General features: G+C 31.3%; 1 long non-coding RNA gene across 3 annotated transcripts; it reads right to left on the reverse strand.

Moving 5' to 3' along the window:
• Positions 1-2307: 2307 nt before the first annotated feature.
• LOC146907980 (uncharacterized) lies at positions 2308-8059 on the reverse strand. Of its 3 annotated transcripts, XR_015019551.1 has the most exons (7): positions 7616-8059; positions 6016-6293; positions 5078-5286; positions 4639-4691; positions 3975-4067; positions 3392-3690; positions 2308-2549 (listed from the first exon to the last, which is right to left on the reverse strand). It is a non-coding gene; the product is annotated as an uncharacterized LOC146907980 (long non-coding RNA). The 3 variants fall into 3 exon arrangements; XR_015019550.1 differs by lacking the exon at positions 2308-2549 and having other exon boundaries at positions 2700-3690; XR_015019552.1 differs by lacking the exons at positions 2308-2549; positions 4639-4691 and having other exon boundaries at positions 2700-3690.
• Positions 8060-10809: the final 2750 nt, after the last annotated feature.

Below are 10809 nucleotides of genomic sequence, written 5' to 3' on the forward strand. Positions count from 1 at the left end.
TTTTGAAAGTTAATGACCAGTATGATTTTTGAATGTCAAACATGCTCTGATTATTTTTTAATGTTAGTTAATAGTAAAAAAACATCTTTAAATTATTGAATGTCAAAATTATTTTTATTTAAATTTGTTACAAACAGGGTCTATGGGGTTGTTCGTTATAACTTTTAAAAAAGATCACTTTTAAGAACATTATTTCTCTTTGTTATTGTTTTTTTTTTTTTTAAACCAAGATCTAAAAACAATTTCAAATTAAAAGATATTAAGATTATGTTTTTTATGGGACGGGGGAGAAAATAAGTATCAAAAGATGAAAGTAATTTTGTAACAAAAAATTCGGATACCATACATAACGGATTTCACTCATCCTTAATTATATGTTTAACCCGGACAACGCCGGGTAAATAAACTAGTTTTATTTAAATTTTAACGACACTTATTTTATTCTTTAAATTTACACCATTTTTTTAAAACCAGAATCAAAGAAGACTTCAATACAAAAAGAAGGGAGTTTATCTATCAATTAACATAACAACTAAATGAAGTCTTCCCAAAGAAGAAACCACTTTGTTGGTGATGATGACAAGCAAGTGTTTCATGTTTAAACAGAAGTTGGTTCAGAAGCAGTTGCTTCTTGGCCAAGTATTATTCACCACATAATCTTTTTGCCAACTGATGGCTTAACCCATTTCCAAGACTTAGAAAAACACTGCAAAAATGTGTTTTTATATGGTCTTCATGACACGCCAGAGAGATAGATATTTGTTTTGTTATCTTAGATTTTTGTAATGGTAAATGTTTTTTTATTGAAGTTTTTTATCTCTGATTTCACTCTTTCATCGGATTCATTTCTCATTTTAAATTTAGTTTTGATTTTTCATCAAATTTTTTAATTAAAAAACCGTTATTTGACTTTTTTTTAAATAACATGACATATAAATTTATGGCTTAAATATGTCTTTAGTCCCTGCACTTTGATCAGATTTTGGCATTGGTCCTTGCACTTTTTTTTGTTTGGAATTGGTCCCTGCACTTTGTAAAAATATTGGTATTGGTCCCTCTGTTAATTTTTTGGTAAAAAAAAACACAAAACTATTGGTATTGGTCCATGCACTTTGTAAAAATATTGGTATTGGTCCCTGCACTTTGTAAAAATATTGGTATTGGTGACACGTGGCGTGAAATGATTGGGTCACGTGGCACTCCGTTAGTTTTGTGTTTTTTTTTAACAGAAAGTTAACAGAGGGACCAATACCATTATTTTTACAAAGTGCAGGGACCAATGCCAAACAAAAAAAAGTGCAGGGATCAATGCCAAAATCTGATGACAGTGCAGGGACCAATGACACATTTAAACCTAAATTTATGATATTAAGTGATCAACACTTGTAAAATTACAAGAAAACTCGTTAAAAACTTCACTTAATTCAACTTTAGTTTCACCATCTTTCAAAGTAAAAACCCTCAACAGAGGAATCAAAATTAGGTGATTTTATAATAAAATGAACAATTTCGTAAATGAGTAAAAATAAGGAGACTACAATTTCGTAAATGAGTAAAAATAAGGAGACTAAAACTATATTTTATTATTATTCTTATATATCTTATATCATCAACAAATAAAAAAAAACTATCTTATTTCTTGTTATATTAAACTAAAGTATTTATTTTAAAATGTACTTTAAAGTTTTTAATTATAAAATATTAATCAATATGTTAGTATTTTTTTTTTTTGACAAATCAATATGTTAGTATTATTATAGATAACTAGACCATCCACCCGTGCTGCCGCACGGGTCATATTGACGGCAAATAGAACATTCAAATAAATAGAAAATAATGTGCTTTTGCTGCAAATACAAAGTTAATAGTAAAAATACAATAAAAAAGGAGTTCATGTTGGTACAATGCAAAAAATTTCCTTGTATACAACATTCGAAGTGCTATCCATGCTAACACCATTCTCATCGGTGATTAGAATCTTCAGACCACACTCCTTGAGGTGCATTTAATATGATAGTTGTGCTGGTGCATTTTTTTTTATGCTTGAGCGTGCCATAAAATGAGTAGTTGTGTTGGTGCATTTTTTTATGCTTTCCCTGAACATTCTTGATCTAATTGATGCATTTGAACATTGCCATTTTAAATGTGCCTATGTAAAACGAATTCTTCACACCTTTATGATAAGTTTGATGATTATAATCTTGGTAACAAATTTGAACTATACGGTAACACAGTGAAAATATGTTTCTAAATAGCGGTGATTTTACACTTAATAATAACACAGTCGAAAAATTGAGGAATTTAGTGTTGATCTGAAAGTGAAGAATAACAACACAATTAACATATGGTTCTAAAAAGCGGTGATTTTATAGTGAAGAACAAAACAATAAAAATCTCGTCCTAAATAGCTGTGATTCTAAATAGCGGTGACTATACATCGAACAATGACACCGTAAAAATATCGTTCTAAATAGAGGTGATTCTAGATTGAATAATAGCACAGTAAAAAGCAGCTTCGTAATCGCAGTGTTTCTACAATTGATCATAACCTGTACAATTTGTAAAATCATCTATTAGTGAGTATATCATATTATAATTACGGTTGAAATCAACACTGTCACATTTTGAAGTCACTGTAAATCAACAATTATAAAATGATTTTACGCTACATTGTATATAATTCAAAATAGAGTAGCATATTTTCATAATAAGAAAATGAAGCGAATTCAGAAACTCCATATCCTTCTGGTCAATTTCTCATGCAGTACAACAAAAATGTCCTAGAACTATAAAGCCTATGGAAGAAAGGAGGGAAGTCTCAGAGTCTACAATAATTTGTCAATTCCTTTTGTATCTATGAAAGTCTAATGTTAATCTGATAAATTGTCCTAGAACTATAAAGCCTATGGAAGAAGCAAGTCTAAGCATCAATCTGATAGTGAATTGTTCTGATTTTCATAGTGAATATCTGATATCATAATAGAAGCAGATCTAAGCATCAATTGGATACATAAAAACTCAAATTCATATGGACAAAATAATGTTACAGACCTTGTGTCATGGTTTGCTATTGTTCAATACAATTGGATATAAATGGATATATGAGTAAAAGTTCTTTCTAGTCCTAGATAGCAACAGAAAGAAATCATTGATTGTTAGTAAACTCAAGTATTTCGGAAAAATCCTAAATAGAAAACATAGCCAACCCAAAAACAACAAAACATACACAAAATTGACAAAACATTGTGTTAGACTAACTTTGCGGATGATTCTATATAACCTACATAATTTCAATTTTAAATACCTAAGATTTATAGAAATATAATCAAGTAACAATCACATTCACGAACGTATAAAGTCAATGAAGAGAAGGAAAGTAATGTATCAGGACCTTGCCATTCTCCTTTCAGGTTTAACCTCCATTAATCACATAATCCAGGAAAATAGTCAGCAAGCAACCCAAACCAGGGGCTTAAATTCTCGCAAATGAAAATCCATAAAAAAAGAAACTAAGCTCAAATTACCAAACTAAAACACGGTTTCACAAACATAAATAAATGTTCACACCTGCAACAAAGTAAGTTGTGCAGAAAGTGTAGTGGCTTTAGTCTGCAGAGTCTGAACCTTGTGTTCTAGCTCCGAAATGTATCGCATCTTGCTCCTAATGGCACAACAAAATCTTGGTCTCCGCTGTCATAATAATTTAACACATGATTAGCTTCTTGGTAATCAGAGGATTTCAAGAGAAATGATCAATAGAGATTTGGAAGCCTGATAGTGAGTAAAACTTGTAAGAAGTCGTTCTGATAAAAGATGTAAAATGAATAATAAAGTATAGTATCTATAGGGACAAATCACCTAATTAATTTATAACTAACTTATTGATATTAACATAATTAGCATTCTGTAACATAGCTTACTATCAAAATGTAAAATTAAATAGCCAATTGGTCTCTTTTGTTGAAATTAATTACCCGAAAACCCATACTGGAATATGATTTTGAACAATCCGTTTGAGAATTGGAAGCATATTAATGTTAGGATATGTATCACTGTAATTTAAAACACTGCAATAAAAAAAAAGTGCAGACCAGACATCAGAATACTAATGAAATTAAGAGAAAAAAAATGACATATATTTTATGATTATAGCAGTCAAGTTGAGTTGTCCTAATCAAAATACAAACATAACAAAACACATTATAAAGCATGTTAGCTTTCCAAACATGACATTGTCCTAATCAAAATACCAACATAACAGAATAAACATAAAAGACATAAAAATTATGAACAAAATGAGTTGTAGACTCTTTGCAATTTGCACGCATGGGAAGAGAAAAAAATAGAGAAAGAAAAGTTAACAATAAAGAACAAAAGTAATAAGTATGAGATAAGAGTCTAATTGAGGTGGTTAAAGAGAGAAGAGTCCAATGAGTGAGAAGGGATGAGCAATTTGAGATCATCAATGTCTGTGATCAATTTCGACATCGTTGATTAGGAGGATGAGCAAGTTGAGATCCAATTGTTATAAGGAAGTCACTTCTGATTGCTTTAGGGATGAATCCATGTTCAACCATGAATAAAATAGAGAGTTGAGAGTGATGAAAGAATGTGAGGAAGAGCTTTTTCTGATTTTACCTCATCGCTTCCTTTCAAATTAAGCTCCTTTTCATCACACACCAAACTAAAATCTGCAACAATTTCACCAGCAAAATATGAACTTAGTGATGATTCAAGTTCTGCCTCATATAAGTATTTAGTAAACAACTGCCTGCCAGTAATAAGCATGGATATAACTAAAAACAAAAACAATTATCCTGACTGATGAAGATTTTCTTTTATATTTTGAGTAATCTATGCCAAGTGGACCTTTATTGACTATAAGTTTTAGGGCTCAACTTGAAGCAACCTGAATAAGTTTATTTTAGAAACAAAAAAGAATAAATTGTAAAAATGTAGTGCACTGTAAAATGCAGTGAGCCTTGAATTGGCGAAAGTTACAAACATGTATTTTTAGTCATTTTAGGATAAAGGAGGAAAATGCTATAGTGCAACAAATTAAGCAACCATTGTTCACCTTAGGCCTCTCCATCCTATAACATAATCACCAAGCCTTTCTTGATTGCTGTATTCCCTTCTGCATCTTCTACAACAAAAGTGCATGGCAATATCAACTTTATCCACTTCATGCCAGCGTGAGTCTCCAACACGAACCATCACAAATCTAGTTTAGAGCAATGTCGTCGTCAGACATCGATGATTCGGTGCAATAGAAACTCTTGTGCCCTTACAGATTTGGAAAAATAGATGTTATGAGTGGAAAATGAAGAAAACGTAAACAATAGCCACCATTGGTGAAAACATATAAAGAAAACGAAAATGCAACCTACGAATTTAATTGGAGTAGAAAATGAGGTGGAAAATGATGAGACTCAAAATTCAATTCAATTCATAGAAAGGATGTCAAAGAGATCATCACCATCGCGAAAACCTCACCTTATTTTATTCTATGACTCTAAAAACTTAAACATCAAATAAGAACTTTTTCAGAATAAATTATTGTTAAATTAACAACACATGAAATATTGTTGGAGCCTTACAAATACAGGAACAACAGAATAAATAAAACATAAAGAAAAAAGGATAGAAGTGCAATAAATCAAAGATTATGTAGATTCAGCCTAAAATTGTCAAAGGTTGGAGGGCATAACATATCAAATAACAACATATTACACAGAAAAACCTCTCAAACTCTGTTGTAAGAGCTTTACTGACACTAATATGCTCCAATTGTAATGTTGTAAAAATTGAGGGAGATATGAAGGAATTAGTGAAAGAATGAGCAACATCCTGGAATTAGTCAGAGAATGAGGAGCATGATGAATTACCTCTAATCTAAGCTGCGAATCAAGAATAATGAAACAACGCAACAATTAAAATTTCAATCAAATTTTCATGATATATTAAGTTTTTCAAAAACTCAAAAGCAATAAATAATAAAAAATTGATTCATACCATTTTACCAAAGAGAAAACGTATCGGGTTGGAGTTGCGGTCAAGGATTGAAATAGTGTTAACAGACATGATGAATCTCCTTCATCCATAGCAATTTTTTGAAATTTTGGGCCGGGATATTGACAGATTTGGTCTTCTCTCATCCTGGGTTGGCAATGATCTTCAGTGGACGGTGGATTGAAGTGGAGGCAAAGCGGGTGAAAGTAATGGCAGGTTGGTTTCAAAATGTACCAACAGCATACGGTGCAATCCCATCCCCTCATCGATACTCTCTTTCACTTCAGAAAACAACACCAAAACAAACAATCAAACTACGAAATCAACATTTATATCAGATAACTTTCCAATGTCAAAACCAAAGATAAATTAACAATTGAATTCGAATCGTCGCCAAAATGCAGATCTAAGCATCACCTTAACATTTGAAAAGCGAATCGTCGCCGAAATACTATATCGAGGCATGGAAGAAATGAAGTGTTTAATATTTATGAAAAAGGCATGACAGTCAAGTCTAATGGTTCTAATTGTTTTCCCTTTTAATAATTTCAAAGAAATGTGTTTTGCATTGATTTAGAATTTAGACACTTAAATGTACTGCTTAAATAGAGACTTGCAGTTTAGATATTCTACATGATTATGTTATAAAATGCAGAAATTTTCAGCATAGTGTACGTATGTATAAGAATCAAACAAAAATCAAATGAAATCCATGATAAGCTGGTTGTGGATTGAAAAGTTAAATTTATTCATGAACTTCTGTTAGCTTCCATCAGAAGAAAAAAAGGCACCTTTAGCAAAAGCTCCATCATAAGAAATTCAGCAAATCAATACTTAAATGTCTAAAATTAATTTTGAATAAATTGATTTCGGCCAAAAAAGAGTTAAATGTAAAGAGTATGCTTGAATATATTCATGTAATAGTGGCTTGAACAATAAATTCGAGGCTAAAAATCAACTGTAGAAGCAAAACTCAAAATTATAGCTTCATGTTAGAATCAATTCTATTGTTAAAAAAGTTAGAATCTATTCCGGATGCAAAACCGATTCTACTTGTCGAAATCAATATCAATTTTGCTTTCTCCAAATGTGGAACCAAACATATACTTAATATCGTTTTCTTATCATATCCAGTAATAATGATCATAAAACTGACCTCATATTATTAAACAAATGACACATTTTTCAGCACCCTAAAGTATTATATAAAATTAAAGGAACAAACTTTATAAAACAACATTGTTGGATAAACAAATTCCAGAAACCAAATGATACAAAAAATTAAAAAGAAAACTACCTGAAGTTAAAAAACAGTCCAAAGGCAAAAAGTGGCCAGAAGTAAAAAGGAGGGGGCCAATGAAAAGAAGAGAAAAAAAAGAGTGAAATGAACTAAATTATCTTCAAGAAATGAGAGATGCACACTATATACAATTCCAATCAATTATAGTTAGACAAAAGTAGGTTAAACCAAAAGGGACTAATTGGGGTTTCAATGTTCATATCAGTGTTCTTGAATAACAAAGATTAATTGCATAAGAGTGAAGACAGAGGATAAATCAAAAATCAAATAGACATAACAGGGAGAGTGAGAGAGAGAGCTAACCGAGTTTGGTAGATCGAAGAAAGAGATCGGAGATCGTGACTCATGAGGGAGGCTTTAGTGGAGAAAGAGAGAGAAGAAGCATCCATGAACTTGGGTCTCCAACGATGGTGAGGTGCAAGGTGAGTTGGGGTTTGAAATCAATTGCAGAGAGGGTTGGAATTTGGTGTTGAATGAAATAGAAGGGTGAGGAAATGGCCAAAGTTGGTACTGCCATAGGTGATGGTGGTGATACGACGGAATTACGCTATGGTTCTGGCGGCGGGAGTGAACGGTGGCAATTGGGAGAGAAAAGGGGGGGTAGATGACGAACCGTAGGTAGAGAGAGAGGAGGGTTAGGTCAGTCATGGTTCCCAATGAATGCTTGCTATACCCAGTATTGAAAATAGATGACATTAATTGTTGGCATTTACAATTTACAATGAGATAGAAGCATGGTTTAGCGCGCTAGCTTACAGTAAGGTGAATTTGAAATTCAAATATGCCATTAAATGTGGTTAAAGCTTAATTTTCCCGCTCTAAACCAAGGATTAGGGTTTTGCAATAGTTGTGTGCATTGTAGTTTAGGATTAGATAATAAGGATTGATAGGGTTTCGTAAATGTTTCTTGTGGTCTATGATAAAGTTTAAAAGTTGATCAAATTTGGACGACAGTCAACGATTTCTTACTTGAGTATAAATTTACGGTCGTCATTATCTTTAAGGTTGGGAAAGTAATTTGATTAATCAAATTTTATTCAAAATATACTTTTTGGGTTTTTAATTGAAAACTAAGTTACTTTTTTTTTTAAGAACTTAAATTATCCGACCCAAATTAGCACCGGAGAGAATCAACCTGAGACCTCAAGGAGGAGTAGACTCCCAGATCCCAAGTCCAATCAATATGTTACTTAAAAATTGTTTAAAAAATTTAATGACAATCGAAGTTCTCATATTTAAAGAGAAGTTCAGAATCCCAAATTAATTTTTAATATTTCCTTAGTTTTTCCCTAAAAAAAAAAATATTTCCTTAATTTTCTCATATTCCTTGCAAATCATTGTATAAGATCTTTGCTAATATATGACTAAAAAATGCATCGAGAAAGGAAATCAATCAAAAATTATATTTTTAATTGACGGGTTGAAATCCATTCGAGGTAGTTAACAAGTTTTGGAACCCCGGCCCCTACATAAATTATGTAATGTCCGTACCAATTGAGTTAAGCTCACGGGGACAGGTAGTCAACAATTTTTAAAAGTGAGATTAAAAAACTATATCAAGAATATTTCAACTACATGTGTTACCTATATCAAATAAATTTATGGTTATTCAAAAAGTTTTTTGACCAAAATTAAAAACCTCTATGATATAACAAACTAACATAATTAAGTAAATGTAAGTAATATAAAAAGAGTGTTTTTATTCATAATATATGTATTAGCTTGTTTAAATAGTATTTATATATATATATATATATATATATATATATATATATATATATATATATATATATATATATATGCGTGTGAGTTGTTATATAATAGTCTAACTACTATGTTAAATATTTCATTATATAATATGTTTTTAAGTCAACCAAACTTTTAAACAATATATGTGTTAGTCTTTTATAAAAATTATGTAACAAGTTAGAAAAATTGTTTATCAAGTAGATTTTTTGATAAGCCAAGAGTCCAGCGACATAAAAAAGGAATAGAAGACAGTCCAAAAGAGTTGGAGTGTCTTACAGATTCCAATCTATGTCAGGTGCTCACATATATATTATTAAAAAATGGAAAAAAGAAATACAAAAAAAAACTGGGGGGACATTAATCTAACCTAGTCAATCCACAGAAAATGTATGCCAACTTGATACAAAGAAATAAAAACAACACTGGTGGATGCCTAATATACGGTGTATGGATCAACCGTCAACACGAAATTGAACCAAGAACCAACAGCTCCTTGCGACAGCAACAAGCAAAGCGTCTCTTTCGAGCCAAACAGTCCAACATCAGAGACTACTTATCAAGTAGATACGTTCAACTCTAACTTAACAATATTATTGAGTGTGAGAAGAAGAATAAAGAAAAGTTCTTTAGCCAACAACATAAAATTACAAAGCACAGTGATCAAACAACCAGCAGACTCAAGTTTCTCTTTTGCTAATGTGGAAAAACATGCTTAGTTCTCTGTTCTCCTTAACCCAAAACCTTGACAGAAAGTCTTTCCTGATAGATACACCTCTTCCCTTACTTAAAATCCAGCATTTTCTATGTCTATCAGATATATATTTCGACAATCTCGCATGCATACCTCTTGTCATTTCTCTAAGTTTGGGCAATCGTCGATAAAGAAGCATATGACCACTTTCAAAATCTCAAGATATCGAGATTTCTGACCTCCCATTCCAAAACCACAACTTGCTCCTTTTCTCTTTACTCTTTTTCTTGAACCCGGTTGTGTTGAAACCGAACATTTTCACCGGCTGATTTCACGAAAGCAGAAGCAGCATTATTAACGACAAAAACATGAATCATGTACCTTGAGTTTACACCATATTTTAAATATGAGAATAATGTTTATGCTTAAATTGTTTTCCTCTGAAGAAATGTTTTAAAACTTTTTTATATGAATCTAACAAATAAATCATGTATTTGTAAAGATATTTTAAAATCTAACCTAAAAAACAAAAAATGTGGTATACTGATTCGATTGAGTGCATGAACAAAAATATGTGTATACAAATTAAATCTTTAAAATGTTTAATGGAAATTTTTAAATTTACTATTTATTGGATTAATTTTGTATACGTTGATAGTGTAGAATTTTATACATGTGCATGTAATCCAATCAAATCATGTCATATAGATATATTTATGGAGATGCTATAGGAACTAACCTATAAAGATGGAACTATGATAATGATCGTATGATTTGATTGTATCAATGTTTTAAAAATTTGACCATCATCACCACTATAAATTTACATGAATTTCATGACAAATCAATCTTCAATCTATATATAAAAGTTGCCCCAAGCAAACTTTGTTGCCCTAATTTCAACCTAACCCTAATGCTTAATATTACTGTATTACCCCTAAAGCAACACATCACTCCTAAATACTTCTCTCTACGAACCTCTTTCTCTTCCCTGAAAACCATCACTCCTCTGACCTAACACACCCCTCTCTCCCTCCCTTCTCTCTCACACCCATTT

Source organism: Medicago sativa, chromosome 7 (genome assembly GCF_051527215.1).
Source record: "Medicago sativa cultivar Bolivia chromosome 7, Bolivia_mono, whole genome shotgun sequence".
NCBI lineage: Eukaryota > Viridiplantae > Streptophyta > Magnoliopsida > Fabales > Fabaceae > Medicago > Medicago sativa.